This window comes from Aulostomus chinensis, chromosome 4 (assembly GCF_037954235.1).
Source record: "Aulostomus chinensis isolate RoL2024-O1b breed Wild chromosome 4, RoL_Achi_v1.0, whole genome shotgun sequence".
In the NCBI taxonomy this organism is placed as follows: domain Eukaryota; kingdom Metazoa; phylum Chordata; class Actinopteri; order Syngnathiformes; family Aulostomidae; genus Aulostomus; species Aulostomus chinensis.
In genome coordinates this window covers 25,848,203-25,866,863 of record NC_141323.1, presented here as the reverse complement: position 1 = coordinate 25,866,863, position 18,661 = coordinate 25,848,203, and the positions used below count along the sequence as shown (strand labels likewise).

The 18,661-nt window shown below is 44.8% G+C and overlaps 21 non-coding genes and 8 pseudogenes across 21 annotated transcripts; all 29 read left to right on the top strand.

The window, feature by feature from the left end:
* Positions 1 to 49: 49 nt before the first annotated feature.
* LOC147264501 (5S ribosomal RNA) lies at positions 50 to 168 on the top strand. Its single transcript, XR_015113875.1, has one exon. It is a non-coding gene; the product is annotated as a 5S ribosomal RNA (ribosomal RNA).
* Positions 169 to 478: 310 nt separating this feature from the next.
* On the top strand, positions 479 to 597 carry LOC147264500 (5S ribosomal RNA; annotated as a pseudogene).
* Positions 598 to 906: 309 nt separating this feature from the next.
* On the top strand, positions 907 to 1,025 carry LOC147264499 (5S ribosomal RNA). Its single transcript, XR_015113349.1, has one exon. It is a non-coding gene; the product is annotated as a 5S ribosomal RNA (ribosomal RNA).
* Positions 1,026 to 1,335: 310 nt separating this feature from the next.
* On the top strand, positions 1,336 to 1,454 carry LOC147264498 (5S ribosomal RNA). The gene has a single exon (XR_015113099.1). It is a non-coding gene; the product is annotated as a 5S ribosomal RNA (ribosomal RNA).
* A 311-nt stretch (positions 1,455 to 1,765) lies between these two features.
* On the top strand, positions 1,766 to 1,884 carry LOC147264497 (5S ribosomal RNA). Its single transcript, XR_015114533.1, has one exon. It is a non-coding gene; the product is annotated as a 5S ribosomal RNA (ribosomal RNA).
* Positions 1,885 to 2,195: 311 nt separating this feature from the next.
* Positions 2,196 to 2,314, top strand: LOC147264496 (5S ribosomal RNA). Its single transcript, XR_015115391.1, has one exon. It is a non-coding gene; the product is annotated as a 5S ribosomal RNA (ribosomal RNA).
* A 309-nt stretch (positions 2,315 to 2,623) lies between these two features.
* LOC147264495 (5S ribosomal RNA) lies at positions 2,624 to 2,742 on the top strand. Its single transcript, XR_015113343.1, has one exon. It is a non-coding gene; the product is annotated as a 5S ribosomal RNA (ribosomal RNA).
* Positions 2,743 to 3,051: 309 nt separating this feature from the next.
* Positions 3,052 to 3,170, top strand: LOC147264494 (5S ribosomal RNA). Its single transcript, XR_015115019.1, has one exon. It is a non-coding gene; the product is annotated as a 5S ribosomal RNA (ribosomal RNA).
* A 310-nt stretch (positions 3,171 to 3,480) lies between these two features.
* Positions 3,481 to 3,599, top strand: LOC147264493 (5S ribosomal RNA). Its single transcript, XR_015112880.1, has one exon. It is a non-coding gene; the product is annotated as a 5S ribosomal RNA (ribosomal RNA).
* Positions 3,600 to 3,909: 310 nt separating this feature from the next.
* LOC147264492 (5S ribosomal RNA) lies at positions 3,910 to 4,028 on the top strand. Its single transcript, XR_015113184.1, has one exon. It is a non-coding gene; the product is annotated as a 5S ribosomal RNA (ribosomal RNA).
* A 311-nt stretch (positions 4,029 to 4,339) lies between these two features.
* Positions 4,340 to 4,458, top strand: LOC147264491 (5S ribosomal RNA; annotated as a pseudogene).
* Positions 4,459 to 4,768: 310 nt separating this feature from the next.
* On the top strand, positions 4,769 to 4,887 carry LOC147264490 (5S ribosomal RNA; annotated as a pseudogene).
* Positions 4,888 to 5,197: 310 nt separating this feature from the next.
* Positions 5,198 to 5,316, top strand: LOC147264489 (5S ribosomal RNA). Its single transcript, XR_015113874.1, has one exon. It is a non-coding gene; the product is annotated as a 5S ribosomal RNA (ribosomal RNA).
* A 309-nt stretch (positions 5,317 to 5,625) lies between these two features.
* On the top strand, positions 5,626 to 5,744 carry LOC147264488 (5S ribosomal RNA; annotated as a pseudogene).
* A 310-nt stretch (positions 5,745 to 6,054) lies between these two features.
* On the top strand, positions 6,055 to 6,173 carry LOC147264487 (5S ribosomal RNA). Its single transcript, XR_015113581.1, has one exon. It is a non-coding gene; the product is annotated as a 5S ribosomal RNA (ribosomal RNA).
* Positions 6,174 to 6,483: 310 nt separating this feature from the next.
* On the top strand, positions 6,484 to 6,602 carry LOC147264486 (5S ribosomal RNA). The gene has a single exon (XR_015114567.1). It is a non-coding gene; the product is annotated as a 5S ribosomal RNA (ribosomal RNA).
* A 309-nt stretch (positions 6,603 to 6,911) lies between these two features.
* Positions 6,912 to 7,030, top strand: LOC147264485 (5S ribosomal RNA; annotated as a pseudogene).
* Positions 7,031 to 7,339: 309 nt separating this feature from the next.
* Positions 7,340 to 7,458, top strand: LOC147264484 (5S ribosomal RNA; annotated as a pseudogene).
* A 311-nt stretch (positions 7,459 to 7,769) lies between these two features.
* LOC147264483 (5S ribosomal RNA) lies at positions 7,770 to 7,888 on the top strand. The gene has a single exon (XR_015114532.1). It is a non-coding gene; the product is annotated as a 5S ribosomal RNA (ribosomal RNA).
* Positions 7,889 to 8,199: 311 nt separating this feature from the next.
* Positions 8,200 to 8,318, top strand: LOC147264482 (5S ribosomal RNA). The gene has a single exon (XR_015114539.1). It is a non-coding gene; the product is annotated as a 5S ribosomal RNA (ribosomal RNA).
* A 309-nt stretch (positions 8,319 to 8,627) lies between these two features.
* On the top strand, positions 8,628 to 8,746 carry LOC147264481 (5S ribosomal RNA). The gene has a single exon (XR_015113348.1). It is a non-coding gene; the product is annotated as a 5S ribosomal RNA (ribosomal RNA).
* A 310-nt stretch (positions 8,747 to 9,056) lies between these two features.
* On the top strand, positions 9,057 to 9,175 carry LOC147264480 (5S ribosomal RNA). Its single transcript, XR_015113098.1, has one exon. It is a non-coding gene; the product is annotated as a 5S ribosomal RNA (ribosomal RNA).
* Positions 9,176 to 9,486: 311 nt separating this feature from the next.
* Positions 9,487 to 9,605, top strand: LOC147264479 (5S ribosomal RNA). The gene has a single exon (XR_015114531.1). It is a non-coding gene; the product is annotated as a 5S ribosomal RNA (ribosomal RNA).
* Positions 9,606 to 9,916: 311 nt separating this feature from the next.
* Positions 9,917 to 10,035, top strand: LOC147264478 (5S ribosomal RNA). Its single transcript, XR_015115390.1, has one exon. It is a non-coding gene; the product is annotated as a 5S ribosomal RNA (ribosomal RNA).
* A 309-nt stretch (positions 10,036 to 10,344) lies between these two features.
* LOC147264477 (5S ribosomal RNA) lies at positions 10,345 to 10,463 on the top strand. The gene has a single exon (XR_015114810.1). It is a non-coding gene; the product is annotated as a 5S ribosomal RNA (ribosomal RNA).
* Positions 10,464 to 10,773: 310 nt separating this feature from the next.
* Positions 10,774 to 10,892, top strand: LOC147264476 (5S ribosomal RNA). The gene has a single exon (XR_015113873.1). It is a non-coding gene; the product is annotated as a 5S ribosomal RNA (ribosomal RNA).
* Positions 10,893 to 11,202: 310 nt separating this feature from the next.
* LOC147264475 (5S ribosomal RNA) lies at positions 11,203 to 11,321 on the top strand (annotated as a pseudogene).
* A 727-nt stretch (positions 11,322 to 12,048) lies between these two features.
* On the top strand, positions 12,049 to 12,167 carry LOC147264474 (5S ribosomal RNA; annotated as a pseudogene).
* A 310-nt stretch (positions 12,168 to 12,477) lies between these two features.
* LOC147264473 (5S ribosomal RNA) lies at positions 12,478 to 12,596 on the top strand. Its single transcript, XR_015114488.1, has one exon. It is a non-coding gene; the product is annotated as a 5S ribosomal RNA (ribosomal RNA).
* The last annotated feature ends 6,065 nt before the right edge of the window (positions 12,597 to 18,661 follow it).

The window sequence follows — 18,661 nt, the reverse complement described above, 5'->3', positions numbered from 1 at the left end:
TGTAAAGTGAGTGAAATGGATATAGAGCCCATGTGTGTGAGAGTCAAGGGCTTACGGCCATACCACTCTGAACACGCCCGATCTCGTCTGATCTCGGAAGCTTAGCAGGGTCGGGCCTGGTTAGTACTTGGATGGAAGACCGCCTGGGAATACCAGGTGCTGTAAGCTTTTTTTTTTCATTGTTAGGAAAGGGCAGCTTTGAGTGTTTGGGGACCAGCATGAGCGAGCTTCCCTCACACACCTTTTCTTGAAGCGCCCTCCACAGCTTTCGAATGGAATGTCATGCAGTGGTTAATTTGAAGTAGACAGATGGCAGATGCAGTACTTTTCTCTCGATGACATCAACAGTCTTTTCTTTGTATTGACAGGACACCTATTTGACGTGTGAAAAGACCCTGAGGCTGTTGCGCATCACTTTTTTTCTGAGGTTGTAAAGTGAGTGAAATGGATATAGAGCCCATGTGTGTCAGAGTCAGGGGCTTACGGCCATACCACTCTGAACTCGTCTGATCTCGTCTGATCTCGGAAGCTCAGCAGGGTCGGGCCTGGTTAGTACTTGGATGTGAGACAGCCTGGGAATACCAGGTGCTGAAAGCTTTTTTGTTTCATTGTGAGGAAAGGGCTGCTTTGAGTCTTTGGGGACCAGCATGAGCGAGCTTCCCTCACACACCTTTTCTTGAAGCGCCCTCCGCAGCTTTGGAATGGAATTTCATGCATTGGTTAATTTGAAGTAGACAGATGACAGATGCAGTACTTTTCTCTAGATGACATCAACATTCTTTTCTTTTATTGACAGGACACCTATTTGGCGTGTGAAAAGACCCTGAGGCTTTTGCGCATCACTTTTTTTCTGAGGTTGTAAAGTGTGTGAAATGGATATAGAGCCCATGTGTGTCAGAGTCAAGGGCTTACGGCCATACCACTCTGAACATGCCCGATCTCGTCTGATCTCGGAAGCTAAGCAGGGTCGGGCCTGGTTAGTACTTGGATGGGAGACCTCCTCGGAATACCAGGTGCTGTAAGCTTTTTTGTTTCATTGTGAGGAAAGGGCAGCTTTGAGTGTTTGGGGACCAGCATGAGCGAGCTTCCCTCACACACCTTTTCTTGAAGCGCCCTCCACAGCTTTCATATGGAATGTCATGCAGTGTGTAATTTGAAGTAGACAGATTGCAGATGCAGTACTTTTCTCGAGATGACATCAACATTCTTTTCTTTGTATTGACAGGACAACTATTTGGTGTGTAAAAAGACCGTGAGGCTGTTGCACATCACATTTTTTTTGAGGTTGTAAAGTGAGTGAAATGGATATAGAGCCCATGTGTGTGAGAGTCAAGGGCTTACGGCCATACCACTCTGAACACGCCCGATCTCGTCTGATCTCGGAAGCTTAGCAGGGTCGGGCCTGGTTAGTACTTGGATGGGAGACCGCCTGGGAATACCAGGTGCTGTAAGCTTTTTTGTTTCATTGTGAGGAAAGGGCCGCTTTGAGTCTTTGGGGACCAGCATGAGCGAGCTTCCCTCACACACCTTTTCTTGAAGCGCCTTTCTGCAGCTTTGAAATTGAATGTCATGCAGCGTGTAATTTGAAGTAGACAGATGGCAGATGCAGTACTTTTCTCTAGATGACATCAACATTCTTTTCTTTGTATTGACAGGACACCTATTTGGCGTTTGAAAAGACCGTGAGGCTTTTGCACGTCACTTTTTTTCTGAGATTGTAAAGTGAGTGAAATGGATATAGAGCCCATGTGTGTCAGAGTCAAGGGCTTACGGCCATCCCACTCTGAACACGCCCGATCTCGTCTGATCTTGGAAGCTAAGCAGGGTCGGGCCTGGTTAGTACTTGGATGGAAGACCGCCTGGGAATACCAGGTGCTGTAAGCTTTTTTTTTTCTTTGTGAGGAAAGGGCAGCTTTTAGTCTTTGGGGACCAGCATGAGCGAGCTTCCCTCACACACCTTTTCTTGAAGCGCCTTTCTGCAGCTTTGAAATGGAATATCATGCAGCGTGTAGTTTGAAGTAGACAGATGGAGGATGCAGTACTTTTCTCTCGATGACATCAACATTCTTTTCTTTGTATTGACAGGACACCTATTTGGTGTGTAAAAAAACCGTGAGGCTATTGCACATCACATTTTTTTTGAAGTTGTAAAGTGAGTGAAATGGATATAGAGCCCATGTGTGTGAGAGTCAAGGGCTTACAGCCATACCACTCTGAACACGCCCGATCTCGTCTGATCTCGTAAGCTTAGCAGGGTCGGGCCTGGTTAGTACTTGGATGGAAGACCGCCTGGGAATACCAGGTGCTGTAAGCTTTTTTTTTTCATTGTGAGGAAAGGGCCGCTTTGAGTCTTTGGGGACCAGCATGAGCGAGCTTCCCTCACACACCTTTTCTTGAAGCGCCCTCTGCAGCTTTGGAATGGAATTTCATGTAGTGGTTAATTTGAAGAAGACAGATGGCAGATGCAGTACTTTTCTCTCGATGACATCAACATTCTTTTCTTTTATTGACAGGACACCGATTTGGCGTGTGAAAAGACCCTGAGTCTGTTGCGCATCACTTTTTTTCTGAGGTTGTAAAGTGTGTGAAATGGATATAGAGCCCATGTGTGTGAGAGTCAAGGGCTTACGGCCATCCCACTCTGAACACGCCCGATCTCGTCTGATCTCGGAAGTTAAGCAGCGTCGGGCCTGGTTAGTACTTGGATGGAAGACCGCCTGGGAATACCAGGTGCTGTAAGCTTTTTTGTTTCTTTGTGAGGAAAGGGCAGCTTTGAGTCTTTGGGGACCAGCATGAGCGAGCTTCCCTCACACACCTTTTCTTGAAGCGCCCTCCGCAGCTTTGGAATGGAATGTCATGCAGTGGTTAATTTGAAGTAGACCGATGGCAGATGCAGTACTTTTCTCTCGATGACATCAACATTCTTTTCTTTTATTGACAGGACACCGATTTGGCGTGTGAAAAGACCCTGAGGCTGTTGCGCATCACTTTTTTTCTGAGGTTGTAAAGTGTGTGAAATGGATATAGAGCCCATGTGTGTGAGAGTCAAGGGCTTACGGCCATACCACTCTGAACACGCCCGATCTCGTCTGACCTCGGATGCTAAGCAGGGTCGGGCCTGGTTAGTTCTTGGATGGAAGACCGCCTGGGAATACCAGGTGCTGTAAGCTTTTTTGTTTCTTTGTGAGGAAAGGGCAGCTTTGAGTCTTTGGGGACCAGCATGAGCGAGCTTCCCTCACACACCTTTTCTTTCAGCGTCTTTCTGGAGCTTTGAAATGGAATCTCATGCAGCGTGTAATTTGAAGTAGACAGATGGCAGATGCAGTACTTTTCTCTAGATGACATCAACATTCTTTTCTTTTATTGACAGGACACCTATTTGGCGTGTGAAAAGACCCTGAGGCTTTTGCGCATCACTTTTTTTCTGAGGTTGTAAAGTGTGTGAAATGGATATAGAGCCCATGTGTGTGAGAGTCAAGGGCTTACGGCCATCCCACTCTGAACACGCCCGATCTCGTCTGATCTCGGAAGCTAAGCAGGGTCGGGCCTGGTTAGTACTTGGATGGGAGACCGCCTGGGAATACCAGGTGCTGTAAGCTTTTTTGTTTCATTGTGAGGACAGGGCAGCTTTGAGTGTTTGGGGACCAGCATGAGCGAGCTTCCCTCACACACCTTTTCTTGAAGCGCCCTCCACAGCTTTCGAATGGAATGTCATGCAGCGTGTAATTTGAAGTAGAAAGATTGCAGATGCAGTACTTTTCTCTAGATGACATCAACATTCTTTTCTTTGTATTGACAGGACAACTATTTGGTGTGTAAAAAGACCCTGAGGCTTTTGCGCATCACTTTTTTTCTGAGGTTGTAAAGTGTGTGAAATGGATATAGAGCCCATGTGTGTCAAAGTCAAGGGCTTACGGCCATACCACTCTGAACACGCCCGATCTCGTCTGATCTCGGAAGCTAAGCAGGGTCGGGCCTGGTTAGTACTTGGGTGGGAGACCGCCTGGGAATACCAGGTGCTGTAAGCTTTTTTGTTTCATTGTGAGGAAAGGGCCGCTTTGAGTCTTTGGGGACCAGCATGAGCGAGCTTCCCTCACACACCTTTTCTTGAAGCACCTTTCTGCTGCTTTGAAATTGAATGTCATGCAGCGTGTAATTTGAAGTAGACAGATGGCAGATGCAGTACTTTTCTCTAGATGACATCAACATTCTTTTCTTTGTATTGACAGGACACCTATTTGGCGTTTGAAAAGACCGTGAGTCTGTTGCACGTCACTTTTTTTCTGAGCTTGTAAAGTGAGTGAAATGGATATAGAGCCCATGTGTGTCAGAGTCAAGGGCTTACGGCCATCCCACTCTGAACACGCCAGATCTCGTCTGATCTTGGAAGCTAAGCAGGGTCGGGCCTGGTTAGTACTTGGATGGAAGACTGCCTGGGAATACCAGGTGCTGTAAGCTTTTTTGTTTCTTTGTGAGGAAAGGGCAGCTTTTAGTCTTTGTGGACCAGCATGAGCGAGCTTCCCTCACACACCTTTTCTTAAAGCGCCTTTCTGCAGCTTTGAAATGGAATCTCATGCAGCGTGTAATTTGAAGTAGACAGATGGCAGATGCAGTACTTTTCTCTAGATGACATCAACATTCTTTTCTTTTATTGACAGGACACCTATTTGGCGTGTGAAAAGACCCTGAGGCTTTTGCGCATCACTTTTTTTCTGAGGTTGTAAAGTGTGTGAAATGGATATAGAGCCCATGTGTGTGAGAGTCAAGGGCTTACGGCCATACCACTCTTAACACGCCCGATCTCGTCTGATTGCGGAAGCTAAGCAGGGTCGGGCCTGGTTAGGACTTGGATGGGAGACCGCCTGAGAATACCAGGTGCTGTAAGCTTTTTTGTTACATTGTGAGGAAAGGGCAGCTTTGAGTCTTTGGGGACCAGCATGAGCGAGCTTCCCTCACACACCTTTTCTTTAAGCGCCCTCCACAGCTTTCGAATGGAATGTCATGCAGTGTGTAATTTGAAGTAGACAGATTGCAGATGCAGTACTTTTCTCGAGATGACATCAACATTCTTTTCTTTGTATTGACAGGACAACTATTTGGTGTGTAAAAAGACCGTGAGGCTTTTGCACATCACATTTTTTTTGAGGTTGTAAAGTGAGTGAAATGGATATAGAGCCCATGTGTGTGAGAGTCAAGGGCTTACGGCCATACCACTCTGAACACGCCCGATCTCGTCTGATCTCGGAAGCTTAGCAGGGTCGGGCCTGGTTAGTACTTGGATGGAAGACCGCCTGGGAATACCAGGTGCTGTAAGCTTTTTTGTTTCATTGTGAGGAAAGGGCCGCTTTGAGTCTTTGGGGACCAGCATGAGCGAGCTTCCCTCACACACCTTTTCTTGAAGCGCCCTCTGCAGCTTTGGAATGGAATTTCATGCAGTGGTTAATTTGAAGAAGACAGATGGCAGATGCAGTACTTTTCTCTCGATGACATCAACATTCTTTTCTTTTATTGACAGGACACCGATTTGGCGTGTGAAAAGACCCTGAGTCTGTTGCGCATCACTTTTTTTCTGAGGTTTTAAAGTGTGTGAAATGAATATAGAGCCCATGTGTGTCAGAGTCAAGGGCTTACGGCCATACCACTCTGAACACGCCAGATCTCGTCTGATCTCGGATGCTAAGCAGGGTCGGGCCTGGTTAGTTCTTGGATGGAAGACCGCCTGGGAATACCAGGTGCTGTAAGCTTTTTTGTTTCTTTGTGAGGAAAGGGCAGCTTTGAGTCTTTGGGGACCAGCATGAGCGAGCTTCCCTCACACACCTTTTCTTTAAGCGTCTTTCTGGAGCTTTGAAATGGAATCTCATGCAGCGTGTAATTTGAAGTAGACAGATGGCAGATGCAGTACTTTTCTCTAGATGACATCAACATTCTTTTCTTTGTATTGACAGGACACCTATTTGGCGTGTGAAAAGACCCTGAGGCTTTTGCGCATCACTTTTTTCTGAGGTTGTAAAGTGTGTGAAATGGATATAGAGCCCATGTGTGTGAGAGTCAAGGGCTTACGGCCATACCACTCTGAACACGCCCGATCTCGTCTGATCTCGGAAGCTAAGCAGGGTCGGTCCTGGTTAGTACTTGGATGGGAGACCGCCTGGGAATACCAGGTGCTGTCAGCTTTTTTGTTTCATTGTGAGGAAAGGGCAGCTTTGAGTGTTTGGGGACCAGCATGAGCGAGCTTCCCTCACACACCTTTTCTTGAAGCGCCCTCCACAGCTTTCGAATGGAATGTCATGCAGCGTGTAATTTGAAGTAGACAGATGGCAGATGCAGTACTTTTCTCTAGATGACATCAACATTCTTTTCTTTGTATTGACAGGACAACTATTTGGTGTGTAAAAAGACCCTGAGGCTTTTGCGCATCACTTTTTTTCTGAGGTTGTAAAGTGTGTGAAATGGATATAGAGCCCATATGTGTCAAAGTCAAGGGCTTATGGCCATACCACTCTGAACACGCCCGATCTCGTCTGATCTCGGAAGCTTAGCAGTGTCGGGCCTGGTTAGTACTTGGATGGAAGACCGCCTGGGAATACCAGGTGCTGTAAGCCTTTTTGTTTCATTGTGAGGAAAGGGCCGCTTTGAGTCTTTGGGGACCAGCATGAGCGAGCTTCCCTCACACACCTTTTCTTGAAGCGCCCTCCGCAGCTTTGGAATGGAATGTCATGCAGTGGTTAATTTGAAGAAGTCAGATGGCAGATGCAGTACTTTTCTCTCGATGACATCAACATTCTTTTCTTTTATTGACAGGACACCGATTTGGCGTGTGAAAAGACCCTGAGGCTGTTGCGCATCACTTTTTTTCTGAGGTTGTAAAGTGTGTGAAATGGATATAGAGCCCATGTGTGTGAGAGTCAAGGGCTTACGGCCATACCACTCTGAACACGCCCGATCTCGTCTGATCTCGGATGCTAAGCAGGGTCGGGCCTGGTTAGTTCTTGGATGGAAGACCGCCTGGTAATACCAGGTGCTGTAAGCTTTTTTGTTTCTTTGTGAGGAAAGGGCAGCTTTGAGTCTTTGGGGACCAGCATGAGCGAGCTTCCCTCACACACCTTTTCTTGAAGCGCCCTCCGCAGCTTTGGAATGGAATGTCATGCAGTGGTTAATTTGAAGAAGTCAGATGGCAGATGCAGTACTTTTCTCTCGATGACATCAACATTCTTTTCTTTTATTGACAGGACACCGATTTGGCGTGTGAAAAGACCCTGAGGCATTTGCGCATCACTTTTTTTCTGAGGTTGTAAAGTGTGTGAAATGGATATAGAGCCCATGTGTGTGAGAGTCAAGGGCTTACGGCCATACCACTCTGAACACGCCCGATCTCGTCTGATCTCGGATGCTAAGCAGGGTCGGGCCTGGTTAGTTCTTGGATGGAAGACCGCCTGGTAATACCAGGTGCTGTAAGCTTTTTTGTTTCTTTGTGAGGAAAGGGCAGCTTTGAGTCTTTGGGGACCAGCATGAGCGAGCTTCCCTCACACACCTTTTCTTGAAGCGCCTTTCTGCAGCTTTGAAATGGAATCTCATGCAGCGTGTAATTTGAAGTAGACAGATGGCAGATGCAGTACTTTTCTCTAGATGACATCAACATTCTTTTCTTTGTATTGACAGGACACCTATTTGGCGTTTGAAAAGACCGTGAGGCTTTTGCACGTCACTTTTTTTCTGAGGTTGTAAAGTGAGTGAAATGGATATAGAGCCCATGTGTGTAAGAGTCAAGGGCTTACGGCCATCCCACTCTGAACACGCCCGATCTCGTCTGATCTTGGAAGCTAAGCAGGGTCGGGCCTGGTTAGTACTTGGATGGAAGACCGCCTGGGAATACCAGGTGCTGTAAGCTTTTTTTTTTTCATTGTTAGGAAAGGGCAGCTTTGAGTGTTTGGGGACCAGCATGAGCGAGCTTCCCTCACACACCTTTTCTTGAAGCGCCCTCCACAGCTTTCGAATGGAATGTCATGCAGTGTGTAATTTGAAGTAGACAGATTGCAGATGCAGTACTTTTCTCAAGATGACATCAACATTCTTTTCTTTGTATTGACAGGACAACTATTTGGTGTGTAAAAAGACCGTGAGGCTGTTGCACATCACATTTTTTTTGAGGTTGTAAAGTGAGTGAAATGGATATAGAGCCCATGTGTGTGAGAGTCAAGGGCTTACGGCCATACCACACTGAACACGCCCGATCTCGTCTGATCTCGGAAGCTTAGCAGGGTCGGGCCTGGTTAGTACTTGGATGGAAGACCGCCTGGGAATACCAGGTGCTGTAAGCTTTTTTGTTTCTTTGTGAGGAAAGGGCCGCTTTGAGTCTTTGGGGACCAGCATGAGCGAGCTTCCCTCACACACCTTTTCTTGAAGCGCCCTCCGCAGCTTTGGAATGGAATTTCATGCATTGGTTAATTTGAAGTAGACAGATGACAGATGCAGTACTTTTCTCTAGATGACATCAACATTCTTTTCTTTTATTGACAGGACACCTATTTGGCGTGTGAAAAGACCCTGAGGCTTTTGCGCATCACTTTTTTTCTGAGGTTGTAAAGTGTGTGAAATGGATATAGAGCCCATGTGTGTCAGAGTCAAGGGCTTACGGCCATACCACTCTGAACATGCCCGATCTCGTCTGATCTCGGAAGCTAAGCAGGGTCGGGCCTGGTTAGTACTTGGATGGGAGACCTCCTCGGAATACCAGGTGCTGTAAGCTTTTTTGTTTCATTGTGAGGAAAGGGCAGCTTTGAGTGTTTGGGGACCAGCATGAGCGAGCTTCCCTCACACACCTTTTCTTGAAGCGCCCTCCACAGCTTTCATATGGAATGTCATGCAGTGTGTAATTTGAAGTAGACAGATTGCAGATGCAGTACTTTTCTCGAGATGACATCAACATTCTTTTCTTTGTATTGACAGGACAACTATTTGGTGTGTAAAAAGACCGTGAGGCTGTTGCACATCACATTTTTTTTGAGGTTGTAAAGTGAGTGAAATGGATATAGAGCCCATGTGTGTGAGAGTCAAGGGCTTACGGCCATACCACTCTGAACACGCCCGATCTCGTCTGATCTCGGAAGCTTAGCAGGGTCGGGCCTGGTTAGTACTTGGATGGGAGACCGCCTGGGAATACCAGGTGCTGTAAGCTTTTTTGTTTCATTGTGAGGAAAGGGCCGCTTTGAGTCTTTGGGGACCAGCATGAGCGAGCTTCCCTCACACGCCTTTTCTTGAAGCGCCTTTCTGCAGCTTTGAAATTGAATGTCATGCAGCGTGTAATTTGAAGTAGACAGATGGCAGATGCAGTACTTTTCTCTAGATGACATCAACATTCTTTTCTTTGTATTGACAGGACACCTATTTGGCGTTTGAAAAGACCGTGAGGCTTTTGCACGTCACTTTTTTTCTGAGATTGTAAAGTGAGTGAAATGGATATAGAGCCCATGTGTGTCAGAGTCAAGGGCTTACGGCCATCCCACTCTGAACACGCCCGATCTCGTCTGATCTTGGAAGCTAAGCAGGGTCGGGCCTGGTTAGTACTTGGATGGAAGACCGCCTGGGAATACCAGGTGCTGTAAGCTTTTTTTTTTCTTTGTGAGGAAAGGGCAGCTTTTAGTCTTTGGGGACCAGCATGAGCGAGCTTCCCTCACACACCTTTTCTTGAAGCGCCTTTCTGCAGCTTTGAAATGGAATATCATGCAGCGTGTAGTTTGAAGTAGACAGATGGAGGATGCAGTACTTTTCTCTCGATGACATCAACATTCTTTTCTTTGTATTGACAGGACACCTATTTGGTGTGTAAAAAAACCGTGAGGCTATTGCACATCACATTTTTTTTGAAGTTGTAAAGTGAGTGAAATGGATATAGAGCCCATGTGTGTGAGAGTCAAGGGCTTACAGCCATACCACTCTGAACACGCCCGATCTCGTCTGATCTCGTAAGCTTAGCAGGGTCGGGCCTGGTTAGTACTTGGATGGAAGACCGCCTGGGAATACCAGGTGCTGTAAGCTTTTTTTTTTCATTGTGAGGAAAGGGCCGCTTTGAGTCTTTGGGGACCAGCATGAGCGAGCTTCCCTCACACACCTTTTCTTGAAGCGCCCTCTGCAGCTTTGGAATGGAATTTCATGTAGTGGTTAATTTGAAGAAGACAGATGGCAGATGCAGTACTTTTCTCTCGATGACATCAACATTCTTTTCTTTTATTGACAGGACACCGATTTGGCGTGTGAAAAGACCCTGAGTCTGTTGCGCATCACTTTTTTTCTGAGGTTGTAAAGTGTGTGAAATGGATATAGACCCCATGTGTGTGAGAGTCAAGGGCTTACGGCCATCCCACTCTGAACACGCCCGATCTCGTCTGATCTCGGAAGTTAAGCAGCGTCGGGCCTGGTTAGGACTTGGATGGGAGACCGCCTGAGAATACCAGGTGCTGTAAGCTTTTTTGTTACATTGTGAGGAAAGGGCAGCTTTGAGTGTTTGGGGACCAGCATGAGCGAGCTTCCCTCACACACCTTTTCTTGAAGCGCCCTCCACAGCTTTCGAATGGAATGTCATGCAGTGTGAAATTTGAAGTAGACAGATATCAGATGCAGTACTTTTCTCCAGATGACATCAACATTCTTTTCTTTGTATTGACAGGACAACTATTTGGTGTGTAAAAAGACCGTGAGGCTTTTGCACATCACATTTTTTTTGAGGTTGTAAAGTGAGTGAAATGGATATAGAGCCCATGTGTGTGAGAGTCAAGGGCTTACGGCCATACCACTCTGAACACGCCCGATCTCGTCTGATCTCGGAAGCTTAGCAGGGTCGGGCCTGGTTAGTACTTGGATGGAAGACCGCCTGGGAATACCAGGTGCTGTAAGCTTTTTTGTTTCATTGTGAGGAAAGGGCCGCTTTGAGTCTTTGGGGACCAGCATGAGCGAGCTTCCCTCACACACCTTTTCTTAAAGCGCCTTTCTGCAGCTTTGAAATTGAATGTCATGCAGCGCGTAATTTGAAGTAGACAGATTGCAGATGCAGTACTTTTCTCTCGATGACATCAACATTCTTTTCTTTTATTGACAGGACACCGATTTGGCGTGTGAAAAGACCCTGAGGCTGTTGCGCATCACTTTTTTTCTGAGGTTGTAAAGTGAGTGAAATGGATATAGAGCCCATGTGTGTGAGAGTCAAGGGCTTACGGCCATACCACTCTGAACACGCCCGATCTCGTCTGATCTCGGAAACTTAGCAGGGTCGAGCCTGGTTAGTACTTGGATGGGAGACCGCCTGGGAATACCAGGTGCTGTAAGCTTTTTTGTTTCATTGTGAGGAAAGGGCCGCTTTGAGTCTTTGGGGACAAGCATGAGCGAGCTTCCCTCACACACCTTTTCTTGAAGCGCCCTCCGCAGCTTTGGAATGGAATGTCATGCAGTGGTTAATTTGAAGTAGACAGATGGCAGATGCAGTACTTTTCTCTAGATGACATCAACATTCTTTTCTTTTATTGACAGGACACGTATTTGGCGTGTGAAAAGACCCTGAGGCTGTTGCGCATCACTTTTTTTCCAAGGTTGGAAAGTGTGTGAAATGGATATAGAGCCCATGTGTGTCAGAGTCAAGGGCTTACGGCCATACCATTCTGAACTCGTCTGATCTCGGAAGCTGAGCAGGGTCTGTCCTGGTTAGTACTTGGATGGGAGACAGCCTGGGAATACCTGGTGCTGTAAGCTTTTTTGTTTCTTTGTGAGGAAAGGGCAGCTTTGAGTGTTTGGGGACCAGCATGAGCGAGCTTCCCTCACACACCTTTTCTTGAAGCGCCCTCTGCAGCTTTGGAATGGAATGTCATGCAGTGGTTAATTTGAAGTAGACAGATGGCAGATGCAGTACTTTTCTCTCGATGACATCAACATTCTTTTCTTTTATTGACAGGACACCTATTTGGCGTGTGAAAAGACCCTGAGGCTTTTACGCTTCACTTTTTTTCTGAGGTTGTAAAGTGAGTGAAATGGATATAGAGCCCATGTGTGTAAGAGTCAAGGGCTTACGTCCATACCACTCTTAACACGCCCGATCTTGTCTGATCTTGGAAGCTAAGCAGGGTCGGGCCCGGTTAGTACTTGGATGGGAGACCGCTTGGGAATACCAGGTGCTGTAAGCTTTTTTGTTTCTTTGTGAGGAAAGGGCAGCTTTGAGTCTTTGGGGACCAGCATGAGCGAGCTTCCTTCACACACCTTTTCTTGAAGCGCCTTTCTTCAGCTTTGAAATGGAATGTCATGCAGCGTGTAATTTGAAGTAGACAGATGGCAGATGCAGTACTTTTCTCTAGATGACATCAACATTCTTTTCTTTTATTGACAGGACACCTTTTTGGCGTGTGAAAAGACCGTGAGGCTGTTTCACGTCACTTTTTTTCTAAGGTTGTAAAGTGAGTGAAATGGATATAGAGCCCATGTGTGTAAGAGTCAAGGGCTTACGGCCATACCACTCTGAACACGCCCGATCTCGTCTGATCTCGGAAGCTTAATAGGGTCGGGCCTGGTTAGTACTTGGATGGGAGACCGCCTGGGAATACCAGGTGCTGTAAGCTTTTTTGTTTCTTTGTGAGGAAAGGGCAGCTTTGAGTCTTTGGGGACCAGCATGAGCGAGCTTCTCTCACACACCTTTTCTTGAAGCGCCCTACGCAGCTTTGGAATGGAATGTCATGCAGTGGTTAATTTGAAGTAGAAAGATGGCAGATGCAGTACTTTTCTCTCGATGACATCAACATTCTTTTCTTTTATTGACAGGACACCAATTTGGCGTGTGAAAAGACCCTGAGGCTTTTGCGCATCACTTTTTTTCTGAGGTTGGAAAGTGAGTGAAATGGATATAGAGCCCATGTGTGTCAGAGTCAAGGGCTTACGGCCATACCACTCTGAACACGCACGCGCCAATCAGACGGTACGCTGACAGCACGACACACGGAGGTCGCGGACTCCGCTTTTCCCATTTCTTTCGTTTTTTTCAGCCTTTTTCATTGTTCTTCCTTATTCTCCTTGCATTTTTGGTTCGTTTTTAGAGTGAACATTTTTTCCCCCCGACAGTTTTTATACTGATCGGGGGAGGTCAATTTGAGATTTTTTTTCCTAATGAAAAACTTTCGGACGGACCAAATGGATTTGAACTTTGCAAACGGATTTCAGATTACGAGCATGGAAAACGGACTTGACATAAACGCACAAACAGGTGAAGAAAATGAAAAATGGTTGCTTGTTTAAAGAAACAATCAGAAACGAAACATGAAGAAGCCGGAAGGAAAACTGCCGGAGGGAAATGCGAGAGCGGCTTCCGCATTGACAGCGGGGGAAAGACGGCGAGCAGCGGCTGATTCAGAGGAGATGTGTGGAAGGAGCGCTGGAGCCGGTCCACAGGCAACGAGAGCTGGTGGCCTGAAGAACAGAGCTGAAGAAGTGGTTCCGAGAAGACCTGGGCAGCGAGGAGCTACTGGAGAGGCGACGGAGAGTGAGAGAGAATTGGCGGCGGAAAGAGATGCGGCGTCTGGTGGGGAAAGGCAGCTGCAGCAGCGACATGGAGCGGCGAAATCTGCGGGTGGCGACCACAAGTATGACAGAGAACTGACGGTCAGTGTCGAGGTAACTGGGCAGGATGAAGTCCCAGTTCTCGAATTAATGAGATGCATAAGAGCACTGTGTGGAGGTTTAATAGCCTGTAGGGCGACAGGGTCGCAGAAATATGAAATTACCATGTCACACATCAAAGGGAAAGAGAGAATCCTAGATGGTTTCAAAATTGGGGACAACACAGTGCATGTCAAAGATCTGTGTAATGATGAACTCATGGTTTCTTTTTTAAGCTTACCAGCTTACATCAGAGATGAGGAAATTTTACAAAAGCTAGAAGGGTGGGGAGTCTCAGCTGCATCAACTATAAGGAGGAGGATGTGGCCGGGTACGCAAATTGCTGATGGGACGCGGTTTCTCAAAGTAAAATTTACAGATAAAGTCCAATCTCTGCCTTATTCAGCACGGTTTGACACAGCAATAGGACCGGAATATTTCAGGGTCATACATGATAGGCAGGCTAGGGTGTGTAGGATGTGCCTCCAGCCGGGGCACATCCTAAGGGACTGTCCTGAGTTCTCCTGTCATAAGTGTGGTGTCCAGGGGCATTATGCAAGGGAGTGCAACAGGAAACCTAATAAGATACAGAAATGTGAGGTGTGTTGGAACAAAATTGATGAATGTAATTGTAATCATAGTGATGAGGATATTGTGGTGGAATCTGGATCTGAGGAGCTGTACAGTGAGATGGAAGGTTTAAGTGAGGGAGGAACGGAGGATGAGGAGGAAGATGACGAGGTGGGTAGTGGCGCCGCCAAGCAGGCTGCCGGTGAGGGTTACGCCCCTCAGAGAACCCAGAGCCCTCCTACAGCGGTGCAGAGCCCAGGCACAAGGCTTGGTTCAAGTCTGAATGTTATGAGCACTGACTCAGGCCCACAGCAGAGAGGAAAGGATGGAGGAGGAAACGGGTCCGAAAAGGAGCCGGAGCCTTCTCAACTCCTGGAATCAATGGAGGTAGGGGACACCCCAGGAGAATTGCAGCCGGCGGCAGCCACATCCACCAGGGTACCTGCCTTAAATGTGCCCTCCACCTTCCCTCCTCAGAGTAGATCAAACAGTGACTCGGAAATGGACTTTGCCACAATCAAAAATATTCGGAAAAAGCACACCTCAATAAAAGATGCTGCGATGAAGAAAAAACAGAAGAAAGAAGGAGGGAGAGGTAAAAAATCTTGAGGGAAAATTGGCTGTTTAAAGGTTTTTTTGGTCTGACCATGTTTCTGCTGCACTCCCTTAATGTCAATGGACTCCGCACTTATGGCAGGATGACCGCCATTTTACTTAAAAGCAAGTGTGACATTCTCTGCTTACAGGAGACAAGGTGGGAAGGGGATAGCGTGGCGGCAGCAAGCAAAATGTGGGAAGGAGATGTCTTTTTTAGCAACGGCACAAGTAAATCTTTTGGCGTAGCTATTTTAGTAAAAAAGACTATAAGTACCAATAGCAAGTTAATATATCATGACAAGAAAGGTAGAATACTTATTATAGATGTTTGCATAAACAATAGAACATACAGAATTGTTAACATATATGCCAGTAACTGTGAAAAGGAAAGGAAAATGTTTCTAAATAGTATAAGCAGATGGATAGATCATAGAACCATAATAATAGGAGATTTCAATATCGCATTAACTAAGGATGATATATCAATTAATAATGTATACAAGAATGACACAACAGAACTGAGCTATATAATTTAATGAATATTCACAATTTGACAGATGTATGGAGAATTCACAACCCATTCAAGAAAGAGTACTCCAGAAGACAGGTTGTGCAGGGAAAAATGAAACAAGCCAGAATAGATTTATGTCTAACGGCCCCTGAAGCAACAAAACAGATCAATAAAATACAATATAATTATAACGCATGGAGTGATCACGCAACAATTGAGTGTTACTTGGGTGCTGCAGGAGGTTTCAGGGGGGGAGGTACCTGGTGCCTCAACTCCAGCCTCCTGGCAGATTCAACTTACGTTAAAAAAATCACAAAACTGCTTGATTATGCAAAAATAGAAATGAAAATAGAAAATAATTTTATAGAAAAGTGGGAAATTCTAAAGCAAAGAATTAAAAGAAGTAGTATAAATTATAGTAAAGAGAAAAAGTGGAGAGAGGAGCTGGAAGAAAATCGACTAAGAAAATTAATCAATCATGAAATAGCATTATTTGATAAAGAACCTAACAGAAACACAGAAAACTATGAATTATATAAAGCAAAACTAGGAAACATAGAAAAAATAAAATGCAGAGGTGCAATGATAAGAAGCAGAGTTAAAAATTTAGTAGAAGGAGAAAAATGCACCGCATATTTTTTGGGGCTCGAAAAGCAAAAACAAAACAAAACTATAATAGAAAAAATCAACGATATAACTGGAAAAGAATATGACGATCAAGAAAATATACTAAGAGTAACTACAGAGTTTTATAAAGAATTATTTGATAATGGATATAGCAATAGCGAAGAGGTAGACAAGTTGTTATCAAATATCCAAACTAGTATTTCAGTGGAGGATAAGGAATGGTCTGATGCACAAATTACTATTAATGAGATAAAGACGGCAATAGATAGCTTAGATAAAAACAAAAGTCCAGGGGTAGATGGTTTAACAGCAGAATTTTATATTTGTTTCAAAGAGCAGATAGCTCCCCTGTTGCTGTCATTGTACCACTCAATGGAACGGGAACAGAGAACATCCAATACATTCACTGCAGGAATAATTTCACTTATCTACAAAAATAAAGGTTCAAAACAGGATATAACAAACTATAGACCAATAAGTTTACTCAATACAGATTACAAGATACTGACCAAAACACTGGCAAACAGGCTTAAACTTACAATAGGAACCATTATTGGTAATACACAGGCATACGGCATACCAGATAGAGACATCATAGATACGATCCTTACAATAAAGGATACCGTCAGGACAATGGCAGCACAGGGGGGGTATCTGCTCGGAATTGATTTGGAGAAAGCGTTCGACAGAGTAGAACATCTTTTCTTATATAAAACTTTAAAAAGATTTGGATACGGTGAAGGCTTTATTAGATGGATTAAATTATTATACGATAACGCATACAGTCAAATAAAGATAAATGGACAACTAACAGAAAAGATCAAATTAAAAAGATCGGTAAGGCAAGGATGCCCGCTTTCGGCTCTTTTATACAGTATTGTTGCTGAGCCACTAGCTTTAAGTATAATGAATGATAAGAATATTATAGGTATAAAAACATATAGAGACAAAGTCGTTAAAATAGCACAATTTGCGGATGATATCAATATAATGTTTAAAAATGAAGAAAATTTAAATTATATTATGGAATTCGGTAAAAATAGTTTAAAAAATAATTGGGGTTTTAGCACTAAAGAATACAGGAAAATACTGGGTGTATACATTGGTAAAAATGAAGGGGAAGCCAGGGACTTAGGGTGGAGAGAACTTGTAAAAAAGGTAGAAAATACACTTAATTTATGGAGAAGTAGGGGTTTAAGCCTGAGAGGAAAGGTAATTGTCATCAATGCCTTAATACTGTCAAAAATTAATCATGTTTTGGGGGCCTGTGAGCTACCGCAGTGGGCACTAAATTCGCTCAATGAAGCGATCTCCTCCTTCCTTTGGAGGGGAAAGGGAAATTCGATCGCTCATCGGGTGATAATTGCGAATAAAAGGGAGGGGGGATTAGGACTAATTGACATCAGTGCAAAAAAAGATGCACTCAGGGCCAAATTAGTTAGAAATTTTCTCGATTCGAACAGGCAGTACCCCTGGGAGGACACAATGGCGGGCTACCTGGCTGAGTACGGGGAGGGGGAGAAACTCCCTCTTTATCACCTCCTTCCTGGGAAAAGCCATGGCTCGCTACCGATGTTCTACCAGGAGGTGCTAGAGGCATGGGGCAAATTCCTGCCCCACCTCAGGCCTAAGTGCAGTCAGAAAAGTCATGTGCTGCAGTTACCTTTTCTCGAAAGCACCTTTTTCACACACAATGGTAGGACACTTAAATGCAGGGCACTTCAGCAACATAATATAACAAGGGTCGGTCAAGTGGTGGGGGAAAGGGGTCTGTTCAGTCTCAGGAAAGTCACAACCCAACTCAAAAAAACAGGGACACCGTGCAGAAAGGATTACCTAAATGGACTAGGTAACAAAATCAACAGAAACATAACCTCACTGTGGAGAAACTTAATCATCACGGACAAATCGAGAGCAGACCCCGAACTCCCACCGCTTGAGCTTGTCACACAGTACACAGGGAAAGAGCTGTCACAGGTGAAAACAAAGGACTGGTACACCATAGGGATTAACTCAATTAAACGCACTCCAAAAGCAGAAAAACACTGGGCACAATTATTCAAGGGAATACCGATAGGAAAAATCTGGCAAAACCTTAACATACCTTACATGGACAGCAATACTTTCAAGCTAGAATTCAATATCAGACACAGGAGAATTTTCACAGGAATCAAATTACACCAGATTAATAAGGAAAACTACAGTAGGACATGCCAAATCTGCAATAAAGAACCGGAAGACCAGGAGCATCTATTCATCAACTGCAAGGAATCGGATAAATTTAGGAATTTCATAAGGATGCTACTGCAAGAGCACTGCAATTTCAGTTTGACAGATGAAACACTATGGACATGGACTCTTCTCTTTGGTACAACACTGAAACAAAAGGATCAGAACAGGACTCTCATAAATACCATACTCACTTTTGCAAAAAAATCAATATGGACAACTAGAAACTACGCTCTCTATGAAAAGAAGAAAATAAACATATTTGGGGTTTTTTACACAACACTCTTGACGCACCTACAAATCTTACATGACATGGACAAGGATATTTTTGAAAACACTTTCTGCAGGAAAAACACATTTTTCAACATAGCAAATGGCAAAATTGAAATAAACAAGATTGACAATGGTATGTTTTCTCTTCAAATTCCCAGCTAAGTAGTCTCTTTTTTTTTATAAAGCAAAGTATTTTTCAAATTTAATAAAGGGGTGAGCAAATTGGGT